Source organism: Mustela erminea, chromosome 7, assembly GCF_009829155.1.
Source record: "Mustela erminea isolate mMusErm1 chromosome 7, mMusErm1.Pri, whole genome shotgun sequence".
Taxonomy (NCBI): Eukaryota; Metazoa; Chordata; class Mammalia; order Carnivora; family Mustelidae; genus Mustela; species Mustela erminea.
In genome coordinates this window covers 77082421-77101848 of record NC_045620.1, presented here as the reverse complement: position 1 = coordinate 77101848, position 19428 = coordinate 77082421, and positions in this window count along the sequence as shown.

Below are 19428 nucleotides of genomic sequence, written 5' to 3'. Positions count from 1 at the left end.
ATTGGAAGACAGTATGTAGGTTTCTTACAAAACTGTATATGCTCTTAAGAAATGAACCAGCAATCACAAACCTTATGAAGACTTATGTCCATGGAAAAACCTGCATATGAATGTTTATAGAGTTTTATTCATAATTCCCCAAACTTGGAAGTAATAAAGATCTCTCTCTTTCAGTAGGTGAATGGATTTTAAAAAAAAAAAAAATGTGGTACGTCCAGACAATGGAATGTTATTGCGCACTACAAAGAAATGGAAACATTCTTTCCAGGTGCCCTGGAAGTGTTCCATATTTTTCAGGGAAAAGCACAAGAAATACCTCCAGGTATCCTGGAAAGTTTTATTTCATGAAAACACATGAATAAAACTTAAGTGCATATTGGTAGGTGAAGAAAGGCTACATAGGTGTGATTCTAACTATATGACATTCTTGAAAGGCAAAACTATCCAGACAGCAAAAGGATTTTGTGGTTGCTAGGGGTTGGATGGAAGGGAAGGATTGAATAGATTAAGTACGGAGGACTTTTAAGACAGCAAATATACTATATGTGATAGTTTAATAATGGATACATGTCATTATATATGTCTTCAAATCCATAGAAAGTACAACTCAACCCAGGAGTAAACTAACGTAAACTATAGGCTTTGGGTGATTATGAGGTGTCAATGTTGGTACTAAATGTACTACTCTGATGTGAGGGGACAGATTGATAATAGGAAAACCTTTGCATATATGGGGGCTGGGGATATATGGGAAATCTCTGTACTTTTATTTTAATTTTTTTGTGAACTAAAACTTCTTTGAAAAAATAAAGTCTGAGGAAATAAAACATAAAAGTTATATTTTTGACTTATAATAAAGTGCACATAAGTATACACTTCTGTAGCTATCACTCAGAGAAAGACTTAAAACATTTTAATCTCTTCAGAAGACTTCCTGATGTCCTTTCACAGTTTATTCTCTCCCACTCCCGCACCCAGAAATAATCACTTTGCTTGATTTCAAGTCTCATAATTTAAAATAGTTTTGGTTATTCTTGAACTTTATATGAATGGAATCATATAATATGTAGTCCTTTTTCTGACTTAATTTTGCTCATCACAGTTTCACTGAGGTTCATCCATATTGTTGCATGTAGCAAACATTTGATCATTTTAATTTTTATTTGATTTATTGATTTATTTTTTATTTGATTTATTATTATGATTTATTTGATCTTTTTATTTCATTGAATGAATATGCATTTCTATACTTATCCATTTAACTCTTGACAGGTATTTGAGCAAGGTGCAGTTTTTGACTTTGGTGATCAATACTTCCATGAACACTCTTGCATAGGTGTTTTCTGCTACACACTGTTCTCACTTACTTTGAGTATACACTTAAAAGTGGAACTGGTGAATCTTATGGAAGTCACATATTTAGCTTTATATCTGAAATTTACTGAGTGTTTTCCAAACAGATTTTACCAATTTACACTCTCACCAGCAATACATAGACCTCTAGTTGCTACATATTTTCTCCATATAAATTAGAGAGTGTGTGGTAGTACCTAAATGCAGTGTTATTTTGAATTTAGCAAAAGCTTGATATCGTTTTGATAATCACCTGCTATTTCAATATATTCTTTTGTGAAATGCCTGCCAAAGTCTTTTCTCCATTTTTTGTTGTTTTCCTTCTTTTTATTTTTGATTGAGAGGTGGTTATTTTTTTTTTTCTGAATATGAACCTTTTGTTGCGTATATTATATACATGCCTTTCGTCAGTTTAATGATGTAAAGCTTTGAAAATGAAAGCAAATGTTCTGATCATAGGTTTCTTTTGGATTTACAGAACAAAATAACTATATATGTCACTTCCTTGAAAATTACTATATAGCACATTTTAAAGTGGTTACTGTTAGCCATGGGGGACATGAAATAGCTTCGTCCTCCCTTCCAAGAGGGATGAGTTGCAGGTCTCATTGTATTTTTATGTCCAAGTTCTTTGCCTCCTATTTTTGGACTTGCAGCCCAAGATTAGGCTTGAGATCCAAGGACATATTCTTGAAATTCATTTGAATAATTGAAATTTCATGTAACTTTTATTTCTGTAGTTCAATTTTCTTCTTCACTTAAGGGTTAAGCATGTTAAACTTTTATGTGGATTCAATATTGATAATCTATTCTCTGCTAAAAGCTTAATATAACTAAATAGATCAAGAATCATAATTTTTTCAAATATCATATTAGTTACTAATTTTCAGTTGTGAGGGATAAAAATACATTTCAGTATAATTAAAAAATCATAACTCACCATGATTTGGGGAAGGGATTCCTTTTTTGTTCATATGTACGATGGACACATTGGTCAGTCTTACTAGTGGCAGAGGCATGAAAGGGGCCAGTAGCAATAAAGAGCAGGAACAGCAGATTGAACTATTTTAAATAATATTTTAGAGTTTCATAAAAATTTCTGATAGGGAACATCAATTGCCCCTCAATATTTCTAGGCAATTCGATGATATTTCTGTAAGTGACTCTCTCAAGTGATATGTAAAACTTTTATCCATTCTTCTTAATCCATCAACTTCCCAACACTCTGAAGATCCCCACAGAGCCAATTCCAATACCTGTCAGCTCAGAGGGGAGTAAAATCAATGTAAAAAGTGCCCAGAGTGGCCTTTTTCTGCTCTTTCCTTTCCCAGCTCTACCCTGACCCTAGAGAGATCTGGAGGTAAGTGTGCAGGGATTTGGAAGAGGTGGAGATACATAAGACAGAGATCTCCAACAGAAGTCATCTGTGTGTGAGTCATTATTCCTTATAGTCATAAGACAGAGAGAAGACCACACAGTACGTCAAGTGCGAAACTTGATTACTACATTACTACAAAGAACTGGGCATTCTGGTAAACAAACTGAGACTTTTTGTGCCTTTATTTTGTGAACTGAGAGAACCGCAAGTGTGTTAGTCAACCTGGACTGCTCAAAAAAATTACTGTAGGCTGAGTGGCTAATAAACAACAGAAACTTATTTCTCACAGTTTCTGGAGGCTGGGAAGATTAGGATGTCAGAATGGTTGGGTTCTGGTGATGATAGCTCTTGTCAAGTTTGGAGACTGACAACTTCCTGTTGTATCCTCACAGGGCAGAAGGAGAGTGAGCTGGTTCTCTGTCTTCTCCTCATAAAGGCACTGATCCCATTCACGAGGGTGCAGCACTCTCCAAATACTGCAACAATAGGGATTATATTTCAACATATGCTTTTGTGTGTGTATGTTGGGGTGGATGACACAGAGATTCAGTCCATGATGATAATCTTAATATAGGAGTCAAAGAAAAAATTGTTGAAATAATCTTTTTTTAACCTAAATGAAGATGCAAATATTTCCCTAATAAATAAACTTTAATGAGTCAGCAGGAGATAAAAGTTGAATTTTGATTTTGTCATGAGATGAGCTTTTTCAACAATGTAATTAAAACTGATACACTCCAATATCCCCCAAATCACTAAATTGGAGGGGGACACAAGATACGAAAGACTGTGGACTCTGAGAAACAAACTGAGGGTTTTGGAAGGGGGGTGTGGGGGGCTGGGTGAGCCTGGTGGTGGCTATTATGGAGGGCAGATATTGCATGGAGGACTGGGTGTGGTGCGTAATCAATGAATTCTGGAACACTGAAAGAAATAAAATATAATGGGAAAAAAAGTGATACACTATTCTTCTTTCCCTTCTTTTTTGTTTCTCTTCCCTCTCTTACTAAATAATTCAGTCCTCAAGCCATTAGGCAGGAGAAACTGCACTGGGGGATGATGGGCCATGGTAGCCCAGAGGAAGTACAAGAGTCAGAGCTGGTGTCAGAGAGCCTGAGAATAAGAAGAAAGATACCTACACAAAGAGGTAGCCTTGCCTAAAAGTATTGAGCCCAAGTGGAGGAAGAGGAATCCATGAGGTGGAAAGGTGGGGGTAGGGGGAGGTAGTCAGCCTGGGTATCAGGGGGCAGAGCCCAAGCAGAGTGAGGAGAGCATCCATCCAAAGCTTTGTCTACCCATGGGCTTCACCATCAGGTGATTGGGTGGGTACCTGACAGTTGAAACCGTGAAGTCAGTTGCTAGAAGTCTGCCAGCGGGCTGTTACCCAGAGACTTCCGGGAGCTGTTAGTGAAAGGGGATTTGGGGAACTGAGAGAAGGAAAGTAGAGCAGAGTCTCTCCATTCATTTTATTAATGTCCTTGTATTCAGCTCCATGCATTTATCTTCATCCTCCCCTGGATTTGGTGCTGCCAAATCAAGGCCATTCTCTTGATGGAATTCAAGGGGTCTAATGAAAAAAAAAAAAAAAATGAACACCAAGAAGAGATATGTTTGATGGTTTGGCTACTGGTATTGCTTTGGAATAAGATGAACCTTTCTTTAAATCCTAGGCATGCATGCCCACGTGTGTGCACACGTACACACACACACACACACACAAACACACAGAACAGTGTATGAGGTAGAGAAAGTAGTGGCAATGGATGGGAAAGCAGAGCCTGCAGAAATTTGTCAGATTGTACTTTGACCCAAAGCAGTTCTAAAGCACACTTAGGTGTAAGTCTCAGAATATGAAAACATACAAGAGAATACGAACTTAAAATTCAGGTTTTAAATTCATTCAAATAGAAATATTTGGCATTTGCAGGACTAGGTATTTTATACATTTAAATATAAATTTTTTTTAATCTGCATCTGGCATACTCATCAGTATAGAGTATCAATTTAATAGTTCAGTTGTATTAAACCAGAACAGACAAACAAAACTCACCCCTATATGTTAGACATTGTACTTATTTGGTCATTGTACCGTTGTCTTAAAATGCAACCCAGGATTTCGTCATCTTTTCACTCTGAGCTAAACTAAGATTGCTACTTTTCATTCAAAAGCTCTAAAAATTTATTAAGAAATAACAAAAAGCTCTTCAAAATTATAAAGAAATAATTAACATTCTAAACTTATGTGTGACAGGAGTAATTGGCTAAATAATGCAGGGGTCATCCTAACGTTGTATTTCATACAATAGGGATTTTCAGGCATTGTGCTTCTGAAATAAGACAACAAAAGCTTAAAATATAACAAGAGTATTTTATTCCATTTTTTAAAAAAGATTTTATTTGTATATTATTTGACAGAGTGAGAGAGAGCACAAGTAGGCAGAATGGCTACAGAGGGAGAGTGAGAAACAGACTCCATACTGAGCAAGGAGCCTGATGGGGGCTCAATCCCAGGACTCTGGGATCATGACCTGAGCCAAAGGCAGATGTTGAATGACTAAGCCACCCAGGAACCCCTAACAAGAATATTCTAGAGGGATGAAAAGCAGAAATAAATAATTCAGTTTTATCTATTTCTCCCCTCCCCACTTCTAAAATCCCCTCAACTTCCACCACCATTGAATGATGGTAAGAGGGAAGATGAACTGCTAACAGGAGAATTCTAGTGTAAACTGTATAGTTTAAAATCATTGCTGAAACTTCACCTTGCCAGGCTTCAAATTTGCATTTTTATTAAATATATGTTGTGCTTCCTTCTTTTAAAAGGCATTATTTAAGGTGCCTAGTTTGTATATATTTCCATTTTCTTCTAGATTATACGTATAAAGTCTTTTCCCTGGAAATAGATGCTCTCAATCATGAGAAAATCTTAATCTTCAGAATTCCTGAAGCATATTTTTTGAGATTTCATGTCTTTAAATACATTTAATTTATTTCCATATTTATGATGAGGAAACAGGGTAGATATATGCACAAGTCCATGATGGGAACAAATCATATAGATAGTTTCTGAATTCTGCCTTTAATTTGGCAAAAGCCTATAAATATGGAAAAGGCTTTTTTATATGTAAGTGTTAAACAACCAAACAGAAGTTCTTTTATTTCCACACAGAAAAGATTTAGGAAGAAATACCAGTTTAGTAAAATGGTACTTCAGACAGATGGTCTTTAGCCAATGTTTTAAGGCAGATTAAACAAATGTTTTAAGATAAAAATGATCTGTCCAATACACACGATACCTACCTTTTTGAGAGTGACCCACTGTCACAGCAGTAATTTATTCATTGGAGATAAACTTTAGGTTGTGGAGATAATTTTCCATTTACATTTAACATACTTCACAAAAAGTTGGTTTAGGTCACTGAAGTGATGTTTCCATCAGTCTCATGCTGCTTTTCAAGGCTTTTTCAAGAATCAGATAATAGGGATCTGGGGAATACATGTGGGGAACAATGAGTCACTCATGTTTCACATTTCTTCAGTTCTTAGTAGACCTTTTTTCCCATTGAATGGCTAGGTTGACTGAATGTATTTTTAAACTATGAAGATTTTTTTCACCAATGAAAACAAATCATGAAATATGCTACATCCATATCCTTTTTGAAAATTTTTTATTACTTTAGTATATTATACAAAGGGAAAAGATTAGAAGTAGTCTTGAGAAGCATTTTATGAATACTTCTCATGCAGGGAGAAGGAATTAATGCCCAGAGATAAACTCCCTAATATATTTCTTAAGCATGGACCACAAAGTAATACTCCTTTGACTCCTTTTCAGATTGGTTTTTAAAGCTATTTTGAGCAGATTTTTTATGAAATATTTCTGCAGACCAAATCCCTTTGCTTCATTAGAACAATATTCCTTTTGATACGTGGATTCCAATTACTTGATTTGTAAGATAATGCTATAGGGTAAGGAGAATTAGGGAGACAAAAATCTTTCCTTAGTTGGCTATGTGCATCCACATGTGCACGCACCCACATGTGCACACACACACACACACACACACACACACACATACATTAAACAATGGTAGTGTATTTGCATTGTAGAACAAATGAAATTGTAGACAACATAAAAACAAGAAAATCAAAACCTGACATCGCCCTTACCAGAGATCACCATAGTTAACACCTTAGTGCATAACCAGAGGTTTGCTGAAACTGGTTCCTACTGTCCTCCCAGACCTAACTGGGCACACCTTTTTTCTACTTGTGTATTCAGGGACATTGTATTGGTATTGTGTTGATTGCCAAATGGCTGATTGCCATAGTGGGAGTATTTATACCATGAATATCAGTAAATGCTAAATATTAAATCTTCCTCCTCCAAGTGGGTTTACCAGCATATTACTATAAATACCCTTCTAGAACTTTCTCTGTACATACATGTGCATATATATTTAGTTTTACCAAAATTAGATCATAAGTATGTGTTCTGTCTCTCAACCTGTTGGTTCTGGTTAATAATTTCCACTATTCCATTTAAATAAAATATTATATCATCAACCAAACTGTATATGTATATTGATTTATATATAAATATATAAGACATCTTTTTAGAGCTGATTTGACCTAAAAACCATATGTAGTGTGATAATTTTTTACTACTCCTTCAAAGGATTTTGTTTCTGATTTTAAAATGTCAATACTAGAACAACTTTTACCAGAGCACAACCAGATTTGGTTTCGTTATTCTCTTCCAGATATTTTGGACTCTGATATAGGTTTAAATTATGTTCTTTTTGTATCCGAGACAGTGTAAGGTCGTGGGTCATGTTTGAGGACTCTGAAGCTAGGCTGCAGCTCTGCCACTCCCCAGCTCCCTAAATATCAGGCAAGTTCTACAACCCTACTGCTCCTTATAGTTACTTTATATGTAAAATGGGAATGATGAATGCCATCACTAATCATAAAAGACATATTTTACTTTCCAGTGTCTGCTGTATATTAAAATCAATGTAATGATTTATGGGTCAGTTTTGTTTTCTTTCTTAGTGGCAAATAGAAATGGTATGTCTTACTTCTGGCAATCTATGGTGTAATGGTGTGTTAGATCAAGTAACTTATGATACAGTTATGTACTTTATAGTACAGTTATGTACTTATGATACAGTTATGTACTTTATAGAATGTTTATGTATATAAATATATTTAAACATATGAAGCTTGAATACAGTAAATAATTGACTAGCTTTAACTATTTTTATTATTGATAATACTGATGTGGAGGAAAATGAAAGTTTTTTTTCCGAGAAATTTTCTCAATAAATTGATCATTAAATTCTTATGGTCTGTTAAAACTCAATTAAAATTTTAACAGAGCTATTAAATCTAAATTAAAGGAATTTTGGAGAAAGATCTACTATTCTCTTTTGATTCATTGAATGAACTGTTTTAAAGAAATAAAGAATTCCTCTGCAGATTTTTAAAAGTTAGGAAAAAGGGTCAGCAGAGGCAAATCCCTTACCAAGAGAACACTGCAGGCATTCTTACAGTATCTCTGAAGAATTCAGTCTCTAATTAGTAGCACTAATGAAGATTTAAAATTGTAAACTAGGCACTGTTAATGAAGGTGCTTACTAAATATAGCTGTAGTCTGCTTAGAAGAAGCATTTAAAATGAAATACCATTTTAAATTTCAATACTGACTCAATAATAAAATATCCTTTTGGCCATAAATTTAAGGGTGCTTTATTGACCTTGACACCATGATTAATAATACAATTATTTTATCTTTTCATGTTTTAAATTGAAAAATGGAACCCCGATATCAGGAGTCCCACACTCAAGGGAGTGAGTCAGCCAGGTGTCCCAGTAAAAGAATTTCAATTACAATTAAATAATTAGATCTAAAGATCCAAGGTACCTAAGTGAATCTATTGACCAGCCATCTACACAAGTTTGATGAACCTTTATGAAAATATTCAACTAAATTCTAGAAACTCATGACAGTGTATACAGGAAGCTAAGCTAGATCATTTTTTAAAAAATTTTATTTATTTATTTGACACACAGAGTGAGAGAGAGTGAGCACACAAATGGTGGGGGGCAGCAGGCAGAGAGAGAGGGAGGAGCCTGATGCTACCCAGGGCTCTGAGATCCCTGAGATACCCTGAGATCATTACCTGAACCCAAGAGACATGCTTAACCTATTGAGCCGTCCAGGCACCCCCATTTTCAAGATCTTAAAATAAATATGAATTTACTTTAGAAGCCCCAAAATGTTGATCTTGATATGTCTTATACATTTAGAGCATTATATATTTATCTTTAAAATTATAGGTTGACTTAATTATGAGGCAGTTGACTTAAATTAAAAAAAAAAAAAGCACAATCAAATTAGTACCTTGGGATCATGCTCATGTTAGGTAAAAGAGAATTAGAACCACCCACAGTATAGTTGACTTGTTTCAAGTTTTTGGCATCCTCTGAATATGTATCCTCTTGCTGGAATTATTATCGTTGTGAAATACAAGTTTCCCAAAAGATTTTAACAGTAAAAGAATTTTTTAAAGACTATTTTATTTTGTCTTTTTTAAGATTTTATTTATTTATTTGGCAGAGAGAGAGAGAGAGAGCACAAGGGGTGGGGGGGAGTGGCAGGCAGAGGGAGAGGGAGAAGCAGGCTCCTTTCAGAGCAGGGGAAACCCAATATGGGACTCAATCCCAGGACTCTGGGATCATGACCTGAGTCAAAGGCAGTGGCTTAACCAATTGAGCCACTCAGACCCCCTTAAGACTTTATTTTTAATCTCTATACCCAAAGTGGGGTCAAATTCACAAACCCTGAGATCAAGAGTCCCACAGGCAAGGCAGTGAGTCAGCCTGGTGTCCCAACAGTAAAAGAATTTCCATTACAATGTAAATAATTGGATCTAAAGATCCAAGGTACCTAAGTGAATCTATTGACTAGCCATCTACACACAACAATGAGTTTTATGGAGCAGATTCAAAGTAAGAAAAAAAAGCTGTCACATAAATAGCAATAAAATCTATGACCTTTCAGAAATTCCTGGATTCACTAAGTCTCCTGAACAGCTCCTGGGTGTCACAGACAATGCACTTTAATGCACTCATCAGGAAAAGGTCACCGAAAATGGAAAAGCACATTCAATTGCACATATCCTCATGTTAACGTATAAATTCCGTGACTTTCTTTTTAGACAAATTAAGAAAAGGAAACATATCAAAGGTAAAATATATGAAAGAAAAATAAAAACATAGACAATTACATTCTTACATCAGTATGTGAATGGATGCAACAAAGCACTGGTAGAGAAAATCTGCTTTCCTTTGATTAGCCAGGAGTGTTACTCGAACAAAGGCTCATCACACTAGAGTTTGTAGTTTATATTTCCATCTCTATGTTATTTCTCTCTCACTGATCTCTTATTAATTTGGAACAGCGTCTCAAGAACACTTGAAAACATACAGTTGGAAAGCACTGCTGGTGCAATGCTTTTATTTTACACGTGAAGTAATAAAGGTACAGGAGGTGAAATTACTTTCACAGGATCACAATAATTCTCAGCTGTAAAGGCAGAACAGGTATATGACTTTCCTGAATTCAAGTTCACTGATATTTTTGCTATGCGTTTTTGCCACCTAAGGATACAAATTATACTTCTTAGCTGGAAGATATTTCCATTCAGTTAAGAAACTTCAAAAAATCTTAGAGGAGTGAAACCAACGAAATATGTTGTAACCCAACTCCAGAAAGAATTGTTTCAATAAATTTGATGCTGGTCTTTTTATCATAAAACTTAACCATGTTGAGTGCCAGACTTCTCACCCAAACTAAAAGATTATTTTGAAAGCCCATTGAAGTATAAAATTTTAGGATTCATATCATTTTCTCAAGTCTACTAAAAGAGATCAGGGATTCTTGTGACCGTAAACTTATTGTTCATGTTCTGTCTATATGCCCTTTGGCAAAGCAACTGTAATTCTGCCTGACAGTACTCTCAGACAAAGAATAAAGGTCTGTGAAACAATACCATTATTATATAATTTGTTCATGCAATAAATTATAGTTTTAAAAGAAAAAAACCTTCAGAATTAGATGATTAAATTAATATGTGTTACATTAAAGAATCCATAGCTAGAAATCTAAGCAAATAATCTTTAGTCCAAAATTCCATAGTTTTGTTGACTAAATATATATATTTAATTCTGCATCAAGATATTTAACCATCCTGAAACTTAATTTCTTTTTTCTTCATAAAATCAAGAGAATAATCATGTGGTTAACACATTTTATGTGGCATCAATATTTGGGAATCTGGGTTGGAACTGCAAGGTTTACAGAAACAGCAACTTGTCTCTGGACCTGATACATGTAAATTCCAGCTCTGTGGGATAAACTTAGTCTAGTTTGTTAGAAGTGTTGGGGACTCTGTGGGGGGGAGTGTTGGGGAAATACAATTAAAACCAAAATCTCTGATCACCCAGAAAACTGCTCCAAAAAGTAGCACAGGAAGAGGACAATTTTATTATTGAATAAGCATTAAGCCAGAATGTTATGGTCACTTTAGGCAATCTACTAAAGAGATGGCAAAGACAAAAGGAAATCTTACTGTTGCAAAGACAAAAGGAAATTTTACTGTTTTATACAGTCAAACAGATACAACTCATTGCATACATTTTTCAAAATAAACAATTAGTCCTCAAATGAAAGGTCTCAATAACATTATTTGTCATACATACTTTATCCTAAATTCACCCGATGATTGGAGGAGCCACCTGTGTTTGCTAATTGTCTTTATCCAAAGGAAAAATAAATTTCTTACATGTGTGAAAGGAGGGGGGTTTGGAGCCAGGGACCAGCTGAAGGTAGGCTCCTCCTCTCCTATAGAAACTGAGATAGGGGTACCATCCTCACTGATGATTACATTTTAAAGACATTTTTTTCCAAATTCTTGAGGAAAATATCCCTTGGTGTAAATCTGGCAGGAAGCTTATTTAGCTTTAAAAAGATACACAGATGGGGGTGCCTGGGTGGCTTAGTTGGTTAAGCATCTGTCTTCAGCTCAGGTCATGATCTCAGTGTCCTGGGATCCAGCCCCGCATTATTTATGTAATTTTGGCTCAGGTCATGATCCCAGGGCCTGGGATGGAGTCATGCAACAGGCTCCTCCCCACACCAAGCCCTAGATCAGGCTCCCTACTTGGTGGGGAGCCTGCTTTTCCATCTCTCTTTGCTCCTTCCACATCCCACCCCTGCTCACACTCACACCGGCTCTCTCTCTCTCTCTCTCTCAAATAAATAAGTAAATACAATCTTTAAAAATAAATAAAGAAAAGCACTTTGAATAGTAACAAAACTTGATTAAGAAACATTTTGATTGGGCGCCTGGGTGGCTCAGAGGGTTAAGCCTCTGCCTTCGGCTCAGGTCATGGTGTCAGGGTCCTGGGATCGAGTCCCACATCGGGCTCTCTGCTCAGCAGGGAGCCTGCTTCCTCCTCTCTCTCTCTCTCTCTGCCTGCCTCTCTGCCTACTTGTGATCTCTGTCTGTCAAATAAATAAATAAAATCTTTAAAAAAAAAAAAGAAACATTTTGATTAAAGTCCAAGAAATATATCCCTTTGTGTTAATTCTTATATTTCTTTATTTTAATAGATTTATTTTTTAAAGGATTTTATTTATTTATTTGTTAGAGAGAGAGGAGAGAGGAAACACAAACAAGGGGAGTGGGAGAGGGAGAAGCAACCTTCCTGCTGAGTGAGGAGCCTGTTGCAGGACTCCATCCTAGGCCCTGGGATCATGACCTGAGCCAAAAGCAGATGCTTAACTGACTGTGCCACCCAGAAGTCCCAATTCTTATATTTCTTAAAATAAAATATGATTCAAGGAGACAAAATTACATAAATAATCATTCTAAATCCATCATCATATTTCTGGAGAAAAGAAGATGATTAATCCTTTAAAAGCCACCAGACTCTAGGTCACATTTGAAAAAGCACTAAAATAAAATAGTGTCCTTAGGAAGGGAACATCTGGAGGCAAGCAACTAGGAAATTGAAGGGGAAAGGGAAGAGAGAAGAAAAGATAACCATTTATTATTATTATTATTATTACTATTATTATTATCATCATCATTGTTATTATTCATAAAGTGCACAGAGTTTAGGTATACAATTTGATAATCCTTGAGAAATCCGAATACTTGTGTCACTCAGAAAGCTATCAAGATTTAGAGTATTTCTATGACTCAAAAAAGTAACCTCCTACCCCTTCAATTTATATCCTACACTTTTAGAAGCAACAACTGTTCACATTTCTACTACCATAGATCAGTTTTATCTGTTCTAGAACTTTATATAAATGTATCAAACAGTATGTACTCTTTTTCATCTGGCTTTTTTTTGGTATTTAAAAAAATTAAATTCAATTAATTAACATATAGTATATTGTTAGTTTTAGACGTAGAGCTCAGTAATTCATCAGTCTTATATAACACCCAGTGCTCATTACATCAATGCCCTCCTTAATGTCCATCTGCATCTGGCTTTTTAGATTCAGCATCATATCTGTGATATTATATCATATATTTTATTACTTATTTTTCTTCTTTGTTCCATACCTTGTTAAATAGTATGTCATCATTTGAATATGCAACAATGTGTTTATGCATTTTCCAGTTGATGGACTATTTCCAGCTTAAATCTACAAGAAATAGAACTGCTATGATGATTTTTCTAAAAGTCTTTTTATGGAATATATTTTCACCTAATTTCTTAATATCTGGTAATGAAATTGCCGCACCATAGGTATAGGGTGGGCATACGTTTAAATTTATGAGACACTATCAAGCTGTTTTCCAAAATTCTTACAATGTTTTACACTCCCACAAGAAAACATCTCAGAGTTTACTTTGTTCCGTATCACTATTAGCATTTAGCCATGTCCCTCTCTATATTTTAGGCATTCTGGTGCAAATGACATATATCTTTCTTTTTCTTTCTTCCCTTCACATCCCTTCCCTTCCCTTTCCTTGTCTGATACATATATTGAAAACAATTTTTTAACCCCAGCCTGTGTTTTTTATTTTCATTTTCTTAGTGGTATCTTTGGTATGACGAAGCTTTGAATTTTAATGAAGTCAAATTTATCAATAGTTTTTCTTACTGGTATTTCTTTGGCCTTAAAAAATAATGTCTTTCTACCCGTTATTTTTACCTAGAAGTTTTACAGTCAGCTGTTACATTTAAGTCTGTGAGCTAAATGAAATTAGTTTTTTCACATAGTGTAAAGTAGGCAGGGGTAGGTCTTTGACTCATGGGTTATTTATGTATGTTATTTAATTTCAAGTGTTGGGGGATTTTTCAGGTACCTTATTTTTTATTGGTTTCAAACTCAATTCCATTTTTTTTCTTAAAGGGCATTCACTGTATATTTTCTTTTCTTCAAAATGTATTCAAAATTGATTTATAGATCAGCATATGACCTATCTTGGTGAACAGCATATGTGCACTGCAGAATGTGCATTCTGTCATTTAGGTCTAAAGTTCTATAAAGGGCCATTACATTAAGATGTTGATAATGCTAATCCAAACTTCTATATACCTATATATGCTATTTATATATATATGTGTATTTATAATTTATAATTAGAATACATAAATATACACATATATACACACTATATATTACATTTTACAAAAGTAACTGTCAGTTACTGAGGGCACACATTAAAATTTGCCATGATTATTGTGGTTTTGTTGAACTCTCCCTTTAGTTTTTCAGTTTTTTCATTACATAACTTAATCCTTTGATATTAAGTTCTAAATGGAGAGTTAGATCCTCTTGATTAATTGATACTTTTATCATTTTATGAAATGTCTTTATCTATAGCACTTCTTTTTGCCTTAAAATACACATAGTTTGGTATTATTTTGGCCAATTATCTTTTATACTATTAGAACTTGCATAATATATCTCCTTCTTTTTCTTTAAAAAAAATTATTTATTTATTTATTTATTTGAAAAAGAGAGAATGAGAGAGACAGCATTAGATGGGGAAGGGTCAGATGGAGAAGCAGACTCCCTGCTGAGCAGTGAGCCTGTTTTGGGACTCCATCTCAGGACTCCAGTATCATGATCTGAGACAAAGACTGTCGCTTAACCAACTTAGCCATTCAGGCACCCCTTGTTTGTTTTTATCTAAACTATTTGGCCCTGATAGTTATAGTCATTTCTTGTAAACAGCATATAGTTGGATCTTAACTTTTTTATCCAACCTGAAAATCTCTTTTTTTTTTTTTTGAGGGGGAATTTTTAGTTCATTTATATTTCATTCAGTTATTGATATTATTGGTTTGTGTATTATATTCTTGTTTTATTTGTTCTTGTGTTCTCTGGGTTTTCTGTTAAATATATTTTGCCTTCCTTTTTACTAATCGAATAGTTTTTACTATTTTATCTCCTTTATTCACATTGTAGCTAAATCTGTTTTATACATGTATTTTTATACATTTATTTTTAAACATTATTAATATATATCATTAATTTATCACTAATTTCAAGTTGTTATAACACTTGATGTAAAATTTAAGAATCTTACAACTGTATACATTCATGTATTCAACCCCCAACTTTTGTTATATTATCGTCACATATTTTACTTCAATACATGCTATAAACCCTATAATGCACTACCATTATTTTGCCATAAAGAGCCAACAGTCTTTTAAATAAATTAAGAGGAAAATTTTTTAGGTGTCAATTTATTTGATATTACTAGTGTTCTTTGCATTATGTAAGTTTATGCTTCCATTAAATATAATTTCCATCAGCCTTAATAAGATCCTTTAATATTTCTTGGAGGGCAGGCCTTTTGGCAATAACTTCTCTCAGTTATTGTTACATTTTAAGTCATTTTTTCATTATCATTTTTGAAAGATAGTTTTGCTGGATATGTAGAATTCTAATTGACATGGAATTTTTCTTATTTTGGCTTTTTAAAGGTGCCATTCCTTTTCTTTTATGGTTTGTGGCATTTCTGATGAGAAGCTGACAGTTACTCGTATCCACTGAGCTCATATATATCTAAACCCATATCATATTTCATTTTCTTTCCTTTTATAATTTTCTTTTTATGTTTGGTTTTCAACAGTTTGACTCTGATGTGCCTGCTTGTATTTGTCTGTACATGTGTGTCTATGTATTTATCTTGCTTGGGATTTTTAAAACCACAAACATTTAAAAAAATGTTGAGCATTTTTTAAAAAATGGGTTCATACTGCTCATCAAACTTATAAATCCTCTTTATTTTCATGTCTTAACTCCTTTTCTCTTTTGGGAGCTCCAGTTATGTATATTCAATGAGGATATGTTGATTTCTTTAAAATATTTTTCCTCTCCCTGTTATAGTCAGGATAGTCTTTATTGTCCTGTACTCAGGTTAATTGACAGCATATAATCTGATGTTAGGATAATTGGTGGATTTTTATTTTAGATATTATATGTTGTCATGTATAGTTTCTTTGATTTTGGTATAGCTTCCATTTTTCTTCTAAGTTTCTTCATATGTTCAATGATTTATGTCCATTTTTTGTTGAGTTTCTTGTAGATATTTGTAATCATTGCTTAAATCCTTTGCCTGCTAATTCCAACATGTCTGTTATCTTTGGGTCTTCTTCAACTTCAAATCAACTTTATATATTCAAAATCAGTTCCACTCCCTCAGTCCCTCTTGTCAAAACTCCAAAGTCTCTTGTCTTTTTGCAACCTCTGCAGTCTCTGCTTACCTCTAGTCTTCCTGGTGTGTTCTCTACTCTAGACCCTTGCTCTATTAGATTAGAATTTGGCCAAGGAGTACACACACACACACACACACACACACCTCAAACTCTCCTTTGTGAATATCCCTCCATTTTAAAACCTTGAGCTCTAAATTCCAGCCGTCTCAGCAATCATGAACAATGATTTCCTCCAATTAGTGAAACCACTGTTCTTTGTTTGGGTTCCTCCTTCTCTGGACTCAGGTTTGGAAAATTCCCCAGATGGAAAATTGGGGTAAATACATAACTTTCCTAATGTATTTCACTTCTTTGAATGATCAAAGTACTATATGGCGTATTTTCCAGTGCTTGAGAAACATTGTTTTCATATATCTTTATATGTTGTTGCTTCCCATATCTTGTCTAATTTAATACATTTTTATAGAATAAAGCTAAATTTGATACTTATCACCCCATTATGACAAAAATTGGAATTCCAAGTAATCATACTTTAAGCATTTACTACATGAAGGTGGTTTTTTTCAGTGGTTTGGAACCATAAATTCATCCTGTATCCCCTCAAAATATGAATTGCAGATTGCTTTCCCCACTTTACAGCTAAAAATCTCGAGTGTTTATAGGCTTAGGCCATCCAACATATATAGTGAATAGGTATTTAGCTGAGGTTTTTTTTTCTTAAATTTTTATTTAAATTTCAGTGAGTTCACATACAGTGTAATATTAGTTACAGGTGTATAATATAGTGATTTCAAACTTCTGTACAATCCAGGTATTCATCACGAGTGCACTTCTTAATCCCCATCACTTATTGAATCCATCCCACCATGCACCTACTCCTGGGTAGTCATCATTTTTTCTCTATAGCTAAGAGTGTGTTTCCTGGTTTACCTCTTTCTCTCTTTTTCCCCTTTTACTCATTTTTTTTTGTTGTTTCATGCATTCCACATATGAGTGAAATCATATGGTATTGATGTTTCTCTGACTTACTTTGCTTATCTTAATACTCTCTGGTTCCATCCATGTCCTTGTAAATGGTAAGATTTCATTCTTTTATATGGCTGAATAATATTCCATTGTGTTTATATACAACATTTTCCTTATTTATTCATCAGTTGATGGACACTTGGGCTGTTTCCATAATTTGGCTATTGCAGATAATGTTGCTATAAACTTCTGGGTGCATGTATCCCTTTGAATTCGTATTTTGTATTCTTTGTATTTTATAGTGCAATTGCTGGATCAAAGGGTAGTTTTATTTTTAACCTTTTGGGGATCCTTCACACTGTTTTCCACAGTGGTTGCATCAGTTTGCATTCCCACCAAAAGTACAGCAGGGTTCCCCTTTCCACACACCTCACCAAGACCTGTTGTTTCTTGTGTTGTTGATTTTAGCCATTCTGACAGGTATAAGATGATATCTCCAGAAGCACTTGAGGTAAAGAGGCAAGGCCCATAGCCACACACATTCTGGCTTTTAGCCACGTCCCCACCAACCCACTCCTGGTTAATGAACCCTAGATACTCTTTATTATAGTTTGAAATCACTGCTCTACATAAATGATTATGACTAATCATTTAAATCACTGTGGATGTTTTGACTATAGAAGAAAGAACTAAGTAAGGATGGAGTAGCTATTTAGACAAGTTTTTAAAAGCCAGGAAGAGGCTGGATGATTATTTTGGGGGGTTTTGAGGTCTGCAGTTCTGAAGTCAAATTCATGCCCAAGCCGCAGAGCATGAAGCTGAGTGTGATACAAGAAGCGAGTCCCCCACTGATTTAAAATCAAAGCCATGCAGAGAGTCCAAATAAAATATCATCCTGAAAAGAGCTGGTAAAAGTGAACAATTCATATGTGTTTCACAGAATGGGAATGAATAAGACTAGATGAAAGCAAGAGACTATGTATTAAGGAAGTAGGAAATAGATAATTCCAAACATCTGGGGCAGATACCCAAATAAAAGGTAATCTGAAAGGCAAGGGTAGTACATAGAGCTTATATAGATGAAAGCCATCTTGAAGAATTGTATAGAAGGAAATTTTGTATTGAATGAAAAATCAGATTAACTTCTGTAAGATTCTCAGAGATATATTTTATAATATTTGAAATTCATATTGAGCTCTTCTGTAAGATATTATATATCTTACTAATATCCTGGGGGAAATTGGGAATTTTCAAATATGAAATTAAATTTAAAAGGCTTGTGTTCTGCTAAGGTGCTATCAATCAGGCATATTTTAAGCAAAGACCAAAGAATGTGTAGTCTTAATTACCACCCAGAAGATGTTTCAATGCTAGGCCTGATTATCTTATAAACTTCTGAGTCCCCATAAAATTCAAAACACTTTTGCTTTTTTAAATGTGGCTCTGTGATTACTTTGTAAAAATATTTAATCTCATGTAGGAATCTAAAAATAGTTTTGATCTTGGAGGAAAGCAAAAAGTTCAGTATTAGCCATTTGGACTATAAGCAAATAGGCAAAACAACTGAGGATTTCTAGTCCTATACTATGACGAATGAGTAGATGAAGAAAGAAGCTTGTCTGTCAGCTTTCTCTGTGCTGTAGGAAAAGAAAGCTAGAAGAGTTGGAAGAGTAGGCTGTTTATTATTTGTTTACACACACACACTCACATAGCAGCTAAGATACAGGTTCCAGGAACTGCAGGAGTTCAGAAAATCATAATTTCAAGAGAGGTTTTCCTTAACTTAGATGTTGGTAAATCAAATACATTTGCAACTCTCAAACTACCTTAACCTAGTTTCATTAAGATCTAGAAATTTCCAGCTCAAGTTGAAAAGAGATTAAACCTATGTTTCATTAATGAGCAAAATCTTACTTTGTTGTGTTCTTTCTTCCAGTGTTGAGTTTGAAGTTTCACCCTTAGTATTTCAA